This window comes from Protopterus annectens, chromosome 2.part1, assembly GCF_019279795.1.
Source record: "Protopterus annectens isolate FY-2018-M chromosome 2.part1, PAN1.0, whole genome shotgun sequence".
Lineage (NCBI taxonomy): Eukaryota > Metazoa > Chordata > Ceratodontiformes > Protopteridae > Protopterus > Protopterus annectens.
Window position 1 is genome coordinate 773,647,452 of NC_056729.1, and position 10,638 is coordinate 773,658,089.

Consider the following 10,638-nt stretch of genomic DNA (forward strand, 5'->3'; position numbering starts at 1 on the left):
GCAGTAAAAAAATGAGGGTATGACAGTTGTACTCATCCGGGTTAAAAAGTGTAAAGGATAAGAGAGTCAGAAGAAAGCTCAGGCAGGGGTGGAAAGGCAAAGTTAACCAGGAGTAGAGCATGAGCATAGCAAAGTATTGTTTAGATGTTGTTTTAGGGAGCATTTAAAGGCTTCTAGGTTAGTAATTGCCCTTGTGGTTTGGGGGAAAGAGTTCCAGACTTTAGCTCCATAATGAGAGTAAAGACTTTGTCCTGGTACTTAAGAAGGATTACAAATACTGAGGAGATGTTTATCATTATACCTTAGGGATCTGCTAAGGGTGTAAGGGTTCACTATATTACTAAGGGCTGAGCAAGCTAAATGTTTGTGAATAATGTTATGTAGGGTTAAGAGTTGGATATGGTGCAGGTGGTTAGGGACTTCAAGCCACTGAAGCATATGTAACACTGTACAGTGATGTGTACTGGTCTTAGAATTAGTGGCAAACTTGGCTATTTTGTTATAGCATCATTCTAGTTTAGATCTGATGGTGGACTGTAGATTTGTGAGAATTCTGGCACCATATTGCAGAGAAGGTAGAAGGACAGTTTTTGTGAAAGTGACTTTAGTAGATATGTCCAAAAGTGTTAGGTCCTGTAGAAAAGGCCTTGTTTCTGATGTTTTCTTAATGTTATGCTGGATATGTATACCAAACTTGAGTTGATTGTCAATGATGACACCTAGTAATTTAGTATGAGGGACCATTTCAGTGACTGTGTTGTCTGCTGAGTGCATTGAGTTACTAAGCCAGGATTCAATGGAGGTGAAGGCTTATTGTAGTTGAGGAAGTGTGGTTAAGGTGCAGATGATAGTAGAATTGTTAGTGTATTGTGTGATAGTTCCTGGGGATGAAGAGGTGTAAAGGCTGTTTGTAAAGATGTTAAAGAGTAAGGGGCCAAGGATGGAACTCCAGAGTGGGTGTTGAGAAAAGGAGAGGTGTTTTTTAGCCATTTTACTGCTTGTTTCTATGGTTTAGATAGCTATGTAACCACTGTAAGGTGATAGGTGTAAGTCCTAGGTTAGAAAGCATGGATAGGAGCAAGGTGTGTGAGACCATGTCAAAAGCTTTGGATAGGTCGAGGAATAGAGCTGACACAAAGTTACCTGCGTCCTAACCCCTATTTACAGTGTCAGTGAATGATAGGAGGACTGTGGCAGTACTGTGGCCTAGACAGAAGCCATGTTGGGTGTTGGAAAGCAGGTTGTTTTGTAGTAGGTGTTGCATTAGTTGTTGGTATCTCAGTAGAGTTACCACCTTTGTGGATAGGAATGATGTTTGACATCTTCCAGATGCTGGGAACTTTAGATTCAGAGACATATTTGTTGATAAGTATGCTGATGGGGTAGGCAATAGAATCAGCAGCTAATTTAAGGTAATCTGGTGGGAGATTATCAGCAGAGGCAGAGCAAGGTTTAAGTCTTTGCAAGATTATTTTTTATAAAACTAGTAGGGATGGGTTGAAGAGAGAAACTGGCTGGAAGGGTTTGGATGCTTTTCACGGTGGGTGTCAGGCAGTGAGGAAAAGGTAGGCTTGATGGTTGTAGTAGGAATGGAGGAGCTGGAGTGAGGGTTATGAGAATTTTAGATTAGGGATGCTATAGATTGAATAAAGTGAGTGTTGAATTCAGTTGCTATTTGTAAGGGTGGTGCCTCAGGGCTGGGGCAATGTACTTTTTTTGGTTCTGGGGTTGAGTAATGATGAAATGAAAGACAAGATTTTTTTGGGATTAGTTTTATGCTATTGTTGGATATGGGTGTAATATAATTGCTTGTCTTTTTTTACTTGTTTCTTTACTTCGTTACAGAGTTGTTTGTATAGTAATTGATTTTCCTCATTTTTGGTTTATTTCCAGCGATCCAAGCTATGTCCCATTTTTTCATGAGGTTTTTGCATGTTTTTGTTAACCAGGGAGCAGTATTTTTGTGCACATTGGAGCCATGGTATTAAGTATATGTAGAAAGGTAGTGTTGAAATATCATTTAGAGCAGTGGTGCACAACGTCCGCCCCAGTGCCAAATCTGGCGCTCGATGCATTACCATCCGGCCCCCAGAGAGTAACCAAAATTTATTTAAAAAAGTGAAAACATCCTATGCCTTAATCCAGTCTTGCAAACTTTCCAGCATGTGCTTGCTTACCTAATTGACTGCAGTTGTGAACACCTCTAATTTTAGCTGCAGAAGTAACTATTCTTTGCTGATTATAACTTGTACTCTGTAAACAGTAGTAAATTTCTGCAAGAGTTTGTAATAAGTTATGGCAGCAAGCCAGAATAAAATTAAATGAAATGTTGATGTAGAAACCAGGCAATTTCATGACTGCTGTCTTAAGTAAAAATGCCAGTCACCTGTACCTATTGTTAACTCTTAATGACTTACTATGTTTTGAGGTGGCCCGCAGATGCATTAAGAATTCATGTAGTAGACCTCCCCACAAAAAGGTTGTGCACCACTGATTTAGAGGGAGATGTTTCAAGTTACACCAGTGTATATTCCTTAATATTTCATTGAACTTATTTTGGGAGAAATAAATTAGTTTGCGGACAGTTTTCAAGATGTGTTTTTTTGGTAGGTGAGTGGTAGTCCTGATAGCATATGTGGGTAGAAGGTCACTTTGATTGTTGGGAAGGTTACCTGTGGAAATGAAGTTAGCAGGATGGGATACAAGAATCCAGTCTAATATTGATTGTTTGGTATAGTCTTTACTGTACTGAGTGGGTGAGTTAATGATTTGGGTATAACCATAGAGGTTGATGCTACTGGTTGGATTTTGTGAGGAAAGTGTAAGCCAATATATATTTACATCACCTAATATGATTGTTTCATGGTTAATAGTTTGGGAGGCCCAAGAAAGTACGTCTTCAAGAGTGGTTATGTTATGTCTTGGAGGATGTAAAGTACTACTATACAGATGCAATTGGTCCTACTGAGATTTAGAAATAATATAAGTAACTCCACATTTGAGAAAGTAGGGATGCAGCTAGTAAAAGATGTGATATTATAGGTGTTAGGGTAGATTAGTGCCACCCCCTCCTTTCTTCTGGGTTCTATCAAACCTAGTGATGCAGAAGTAAGTTGGTAAGATTTCTGAATTTTTTATGTAGGAATTTAGCCAGGTTTCTGTTAGAGCTAGTATATCTGGTTTATGTTGATCAAGCTATGCATGGAGAGGGGCAGTTTTATTCCAGAGACTTCTTAAGTTTAATGTTATAATATTAAGGTCTTTAGGACAGGTCTTAGTGTGTAGGTTAGGGTGAGGACCAGGATTTGGGTGGATGTCTCCACATAGTTGTAGTTTTGAAATAAGGAGGGAGAATAATGTAGTAATTTTTTTGTGGAAGCAGTTGTAAGTGGTTTAATGAAACGTTTGTTTTTGCAGTGTAAGACATTTAGGAGCTGAGTGGTTGATTATGCTACTATGAATCAACTGGGGGAGATATTAGAGAAACTGTTGAGTTGGGAGTGGTGTGTGAGAGTGGCGGTAACTGAGGAGTAAATATTTGTTAAGGTTTGAGTAGATTGTGATGTGGCATATGTAAGGAGTAATAGTAAAAATGTTGTGCAGTGTATTACAAGCCTTGTTGGTTAATAGAGCATGATTATGGAGTTGTGTGTGAGTTTGATGGAGAAGCAGATTTTTAGCATAAGATATAGTAGCAATGAGTATGTGTGGCTGTATGTTTGGAGGTAATGGAGAATGTAGGGATTACATAAGTGATTGATTTGAATTGCAAGATTAAATTGTAGGGTACTGTGATAGGTTGTGGGAGTGGTTAGGTGGAGTCTTAAGTATAAGTGTAGCAGTAGTGGAGGTGGATGGGAAATGGGATTAGGGTAGGGGAATGGACCAGACTGACCCAGGATCATGGCTGGAACAAATTAAAAATCAGTGTGAACTGTGAGGTGAGTATGGCTATGGCATTGTGAAAAATTAGCTCAGAATCATGTCCTAGGAATATGCTTTAGTTTATGCAGTGAGATTTGTAATTTATTTATATACTTGATGGGTAGAGGTATAAGCAGAGGTTAAGGACTGCAGACCTAACTAGTTAGTGGGGCGTTAGGAGAGGGAAGATTTAAAGAAAAAGTACAGGGTGGCTGAATGGTGCAATTCTATGTATGCAGAGGGGATTTGAAAGAGGCCATGTAAAATATCAGGGAAAAGGGGGGATGATTCCTCCTTCTGCATGCCTGCTGAAAGAAATATGTAACACTATATTATTTAGTGTACAGTTCAAGTAAAGTTTACAGTAGGCTCCCTACTTTTTAATACAGTTCCACTTGATTACTAGAGTTGCTTGGATGTTCTACAAGAAATCTGTGTAGATTTTGCTGTGTGATGGCCAGTTGGAGGAGATTCAGAAGCCATGCCGCAGTGTTTCACAAATTTGCATGATCATCCTGAATTGTATGGAAGGCTGTTCTGTCAGAAGTGATAATAAAATGGGCAGTGAGTTTTTAATACACTTCCATTTGATTGCTAGAGTTACTTGGGAGTTGCTTGGATGTTCTACAAGAACTCTGGGTAGCCTTTGCTGTGTGATGGCGGGGTGGGTGGGGGGGGGATTCAGAAGCCACACTGTAGTGTTTCACAGATTTGTGTGGTCATCCTGAATTGTCTGGAAGGCTGTTCTGCCAGGAGCGATAACAAAAATGAATATTGAATTTCAAAGCAAGCAGGCAGCTGGGGAGGGATCCAGAATGTAAAGAATATTCTGCAGGGGCTAAAAAATGAAAAGTTCTTAAGTAAGCTGATTTGTACAGTCCAGTGAAGGCTTGAAGTCAGAGAAATATTAGTAGAATTAGTGCAGGCCATATACAAGGACTCTGTAACACAAGTATGAACAGTGTTCAGACTCAGAGTGGTTTCATCAGGGTTCAGCTCTGAGCTCACTGCCGTTCATAGTAGTGATGGACTAAATTAGCTAACAGGCTGAAGAAGATAAATCAGCAAAGCTACTGTATGCAGACAATGTGGCATTATAAATAGACTTTGAGCGAAAACTTTAGCAAACAATAGGGGACAGGAATGTAAAACTGAAGCAAATGGGAGAAGTCATAAGAAGCTGAAAACTGAGCTAGAAGGGAAAATTGTGAAACAAGTTAACAGCTTCAAGTATCTGGTAAGAGTGGCTGAGGAGAAGGGAAGTCTGAATAAGGAGGTTAAAGCTAGGCTCAGAGGAGCAGCAGCCATAAGACACAGAGTGTCAGGGGTAGTGTGCAACAGAAAAATGCCAAAGAAGTTGTAAAGTAAGGTCTACAAAACATTGTCAGTGCAGTCAGTGGGTCAGTTTCTCTCTACCTGGCAATGACATAGGAATGGTATATACAGGAGCAAATGGACACCATTCAAGGTTGATTACATTCACAGCAGACAATGGAGAAAACTATAAACATTTTACTCATGAAAGTGTGTTGCATTGTGAGGAGCAAGTTTCTATATCAGCATAGCTTCCTAATACTAACATAATAAATGTTACTTGCAAAAGCACCATGTCATAATGCTGCATAATCTGACAGCTTCCTAACACCGAGATGTGTGCAGTGTACCTTATATGCAACGTTTGCTCTGGCACTTTTACACATCCAGGTGCTGGACTCCTGTAGATGTTTTTGGCAGCATCACCATGCCACAAAGAGCATAATTTACAATGTACCACTTATTAGAAAAAGTAGTTTTCACTGGTAAACTTTAATAGTAAATATTTTAGATCAAGCTTGGATAGAGAAAGATTATTAGTATTTCCCTTACAGATATCAAACAACACTTAGCTCTTTTCTCATTATTTACAGACCATTAACAGCAACAAATATGAATACAATATTCTGTTATATTCACTATATAAAATAATACAATGTTTAATAACATATCGGTTATTATGGTTTTACACTGCAATTTAAAAATTATTACCTTTTGTATCTATGACCAACCAGTTTGTTTGAAGTGTTGATAAGTGTTTATTTTCAACTGTCTTTAACTGATTTAATACATATCTCTGTAATCTGTACAACTGTTTTTAGTCTCATTTTTGTTGTGTGATAGAGCTGAATATCTGTTACTGTTGTGACCCTCAGTTTGCAGTGAAATCTTTTGTGTAGAGGGCCAGCTGTTTTCTTTGTGGCAGAAAGTAAATCAGACTAGTTTAATCTAGCTAGGGGCATTCCTGCAAAACTGTTATTTTTGATTGGATAATTGGGCTGGTTTCTGTTTCTCTGCCTTTAATAGCCAGTATTTTAAATCAGATATACCTGTTTGCTCAAGCTGTTCTAAGCTGCAGAGAGAATGGCCAACTGCCTGCTGTGATATTGGAAAAAGATAAGTGTTTATTTTCAATTGTCTTCTGCACTTCTGATTTAATGCATATCTCTGTAATCTGTACAACTGTTTTTTTCTCACCCACTAGGCCAGTTCTTGTGGTGGTTTTAAGTCTTGGTGGCTTTAAGTTGCCTGTCTCTGGTATAAAGTTGATACTGAACACTCCCCCCAGTCACATTACATCAGCTCATTCTACTGTTTATAGTGAGAACTTAGCAAAGGCCCACCCCTTTATCTTCTGAATATTGAATTATCTCATTATCTTCTGCCTGTTCACTTTGTACTAAAAAAAAAAAAATGTTTCCCTCCTTTCCTGTAACTAGACTAGTCCAGATACAGATTTGCTGTATCCAGGACTATTTGTAAGCGTCTGCCAAAAAAGTCTGTTCTTCAATTTTTTCCTTAGATCTGCTAGTTCTCTCCTCTCCTGCACTTGTACTAGCTTATTAGTCTAGCACTTTACCAGACTTCTTGTAGCAATTATTGTAACACACAAAAGGGCTACCAGAACTAAACATTCTACAAGGAAACAGCTCCAGTGCTTATTACTAATGTCCACTCCTCCAGGCATGTCTAAAGGTCAGTTCCCTGTGCTTTCTCCGATTAACCTGGTGAACTTGAGCATCCTGAGGCAATGTAGCAACTGCCTCATGTTCAGTAATAACCCTCTCCTCTTACCTCCCAACACTCAGACTTGTGAGAGATGTACTTATATTTCCAAATTGGAAGGCATGCACTCTCCAGCCAAGACCAGAATAGCTGGTCAAGAGGAGAAGGTCAACACTTGCACCGCACCATATGGAACACATAGCTCTCCAGAACACACACCAGCACTGCCTTCAAATAAAAACACAAACCACACACCCACCTTTGCAGAGGCTCTCAATAAAAATCTACCCAAACAGTAGGACCTCCAAGGCAGAAACGTACTCAACCAGGACAACACAACACTAATCATGAGACACATAACTCTCCTAAACAGTGTGCCACTCAACCAATGCCCATAAGGCAAAACAGCATGCCCAACACACTAGTCATAGGTGACTATAGTGAGGTACACTGATGTCCCACTCACTAGGTTGAATAAGAAGAAAGTAACAGTCAGCTGCCTGTCAGGTGCCAGAATCCACCACAAAATGCACACACCCAGGTCCCTCAACAACAGGTACAAATATGACTCTGTCATTGTACATGTGGGTGTGAATGACTGGAGACGTACCTCCCTGGACTACATGAAAACAGACATGGAGGAGCTCTTGGATTATGTAGCCCAGGTGGGTATGACCCTAGCCCTAAGCAGCCACCTACCATCACCCAGAATGATACCACAGTACAAGCAGAAAATGATTGCTTTCAACAACTGACTAAGTTTCTGGTGTCATTCTAAGGGGATACAGTATCTGTCTGCCTGGGATGACATGATTGACAGACCTTGATGCTTTACCAGAGATGGCCTGCATCTGTCACCCCTGGGCTTCTGGATACTGGCCAAGGCTCTTGCCACCCCGATAGTGACTTTTTCTAGGTGCTGTAACTGTAAATGCAATCTGAGGGTCATGTTGCTCAATGCTAAAAGTCTAAATCTCAAAATGCACTCACTCAAAGCACTCCTTAAAATGGAGAACATTGACAATTGTGCTGTAACAGAGACCTGGTTCAAGGCAGCAGAAAGCAACCCTGCAGTACTAGGCTATAACTCATTCCACACCTTTCGGCCCCAGAATCTGGACCACAGCTCCAAAGGCGGTGGTGTTTCCATATTCATAAAGGATGTGCACACCTCCAGACTGGTAGCCCAACATAACACATCAGAGATACTTCAGGTGCAGCTAATATTGGGTAAGACAGCGATTCAGGTCGTAGCCTGCTATAGGTCCCCAACCATGTCCCAAGACTCACGCTTCATGTTCCTAAGCACCCTGGAAAATATTACGGTCCAACCTAACACACTCACACTGGGCAACTTCAACTACCCCTCCATTAACTTGGAAAACTACTCATCTACCAATGCACTTTCCCAACATTTCTTGGAATTCATTAACTCCACTGCTCTGGACCAGGTCATTCTTTCCCTAGCAACATCCTTGACCTGGTCATTACTAACATGGGCAACCATTGTTCTATACCACTAGTCAACTCCTCCCTGGTTAGATCTGACCACAAACTAATCACCTTGGAGATCCACATCCTTTCCACCCCCACAAAGCTAACTCTGGGCTCCTAAAAACAGAGGTGGCTAAATTCATAGCACCCATGCAAATGGAGAATAGTTCCATGACCACCGAATCATACACTAATGTCCTGTACAAACACGTACACAAATGCATGGATCTCGCCATACCCAATAGAACCAAGATGCTATCCTCCAAATAAAGGAAGCCAATCTGGTGGTCCCCTGCCATAAAAAACTCTACGACAGAAGGAGGAAACTGATGTAGAATAAGGTGAAGTCCCAAAACTGGAAAAATTCCCTTATCAGCCTCAACAAAAAGTTGAGATCCCCCATGAAATCCTCTAAAGCTAGCTATGAAAACAGAATTGCAGCAGTTAGTAAAGACAACCACAATGCCTACTATAGTTATGTAAAGAATATCCATGGCAATACCCAGATTCGCTCTGAGCTACTGCAAAATGGTACCTCCTACATCAACCCAACAGATATTGCCAATATACTGGCCGAAAGATTCAGTGCCAACTTTACCCCTCTCTCCCCCACCAAAGGACCAATCACAATACCAGTAGATTGCCAGGCACCCAGTATTACTGCTGCACAGGTTAAAACAGCACTGTTCAAGGCCAAGAATACAGCTTCTATGGGACCTGACAATATCCCTGGCTGTGTTCTACATGAACTACAGAGTGAACTGGCACCTCACCTGTGTGCCCTGTTCAATCACAGCCTCACCTTAGGCTTTGTCCCTGCCAAATGGCGCACTGCTACAGTCATCCACCACAAAGGAGGAGTGACTACAGACCCTGGGAACTATCGCCCCATTAGCTTGATGAGTCTGATATGCAAAGCTATGGAATGCATTATCATAGACCTAATAAACAAGGATATAGGGAATCTCCAAACTCTGGATCCCACACAGTTTGGTTTTGTGAAGGGTAGATCATGCCTGCTCAACCTGGTTGACTTCTATGAGTCAGTCCCCAGAGCTGTGGATGAAGGCAAGGTGGTTTATACAGCCTACCTTGATCTGGCCAAGGCCTTTGATACCATTCCCCACTCAGGAATCATAGAAAAACTCACTAAGCTAGGCATCAACCCCTATATCACTAGGTGGATTGCAAACTGGCTCACCGATAGAACCCACAGTGTGAAAGTAGCTGACTCCAAGTCAGACTGCCGACCAGTCACAAGTGGAGTCCCACAGGGTTCGGTCCTGGCTCCTCTCCTGTTTGGTATCTACTTCTCTGAAGTCCAGGCCAACACGAAGGGACTCTGGCTGACAAAGTTCATAGACATTTGCAAGTTGGGAGCTATTATTAACTCCCCAAGTGAAGCTGACATCCTACAGAAAGGCGTCATTGAGACCAATGATGGGTGTCAGAACAATGGCCTTAAGCTCAATGCCAAAAAATGTGTTGTCATCCCCTTTGGGAAAAACCCAGTTCCCATGAATTATCACATCAATGGTAGTCCACTGAACACAGAAGGTTTTATAAGAGATCTGGGAACACAGGTTAACAGCAACCTCTCTTTTGACCACCACATCGCCACTGTGGTCAGAAAGTTCTCCTGTGTGGCACATCTCATTACTAAGGGTTTTGCATCCAGGAAGAAAGAGGCCATTGTCTCCCGCTACTCTTCCTTCATTAGGCCAGTCACCGAGTACAATGCTTCATTTGGCATGTACCTCACTAGACACCTGAAACAACTGGAGAGGCTGCAAAAGTACCTCACAAAGAGGATCCAAGGCCTTAGACACTTGTCCTATATGGACAGACTCAAAAAACTCCAACTATTCCTGTCTAATATCTCCTACTTAGAGGTGATCTCTGCTTGACTTACAAGAAATGCTGCATCTAAACAAACCCAATCCCTCCACACCACACACTCCAGAGACCTCAAACTCATTACCACAATCAACAGAACAAGCTGGGGGGGAGGTTCATAACCCAGAGACTGTCCATGCTCTGGAATAGACTTCCCATACTTGTCAAACAGACCACCTCACTAGCCCTCTTCAAGAGAAATTTTGATGAGTAAATGGGAAATAGAAAATTCACCCAGGAGATCACTCCAATGGCTCTACTCGACAGAGGCACTGGAAACTAAGG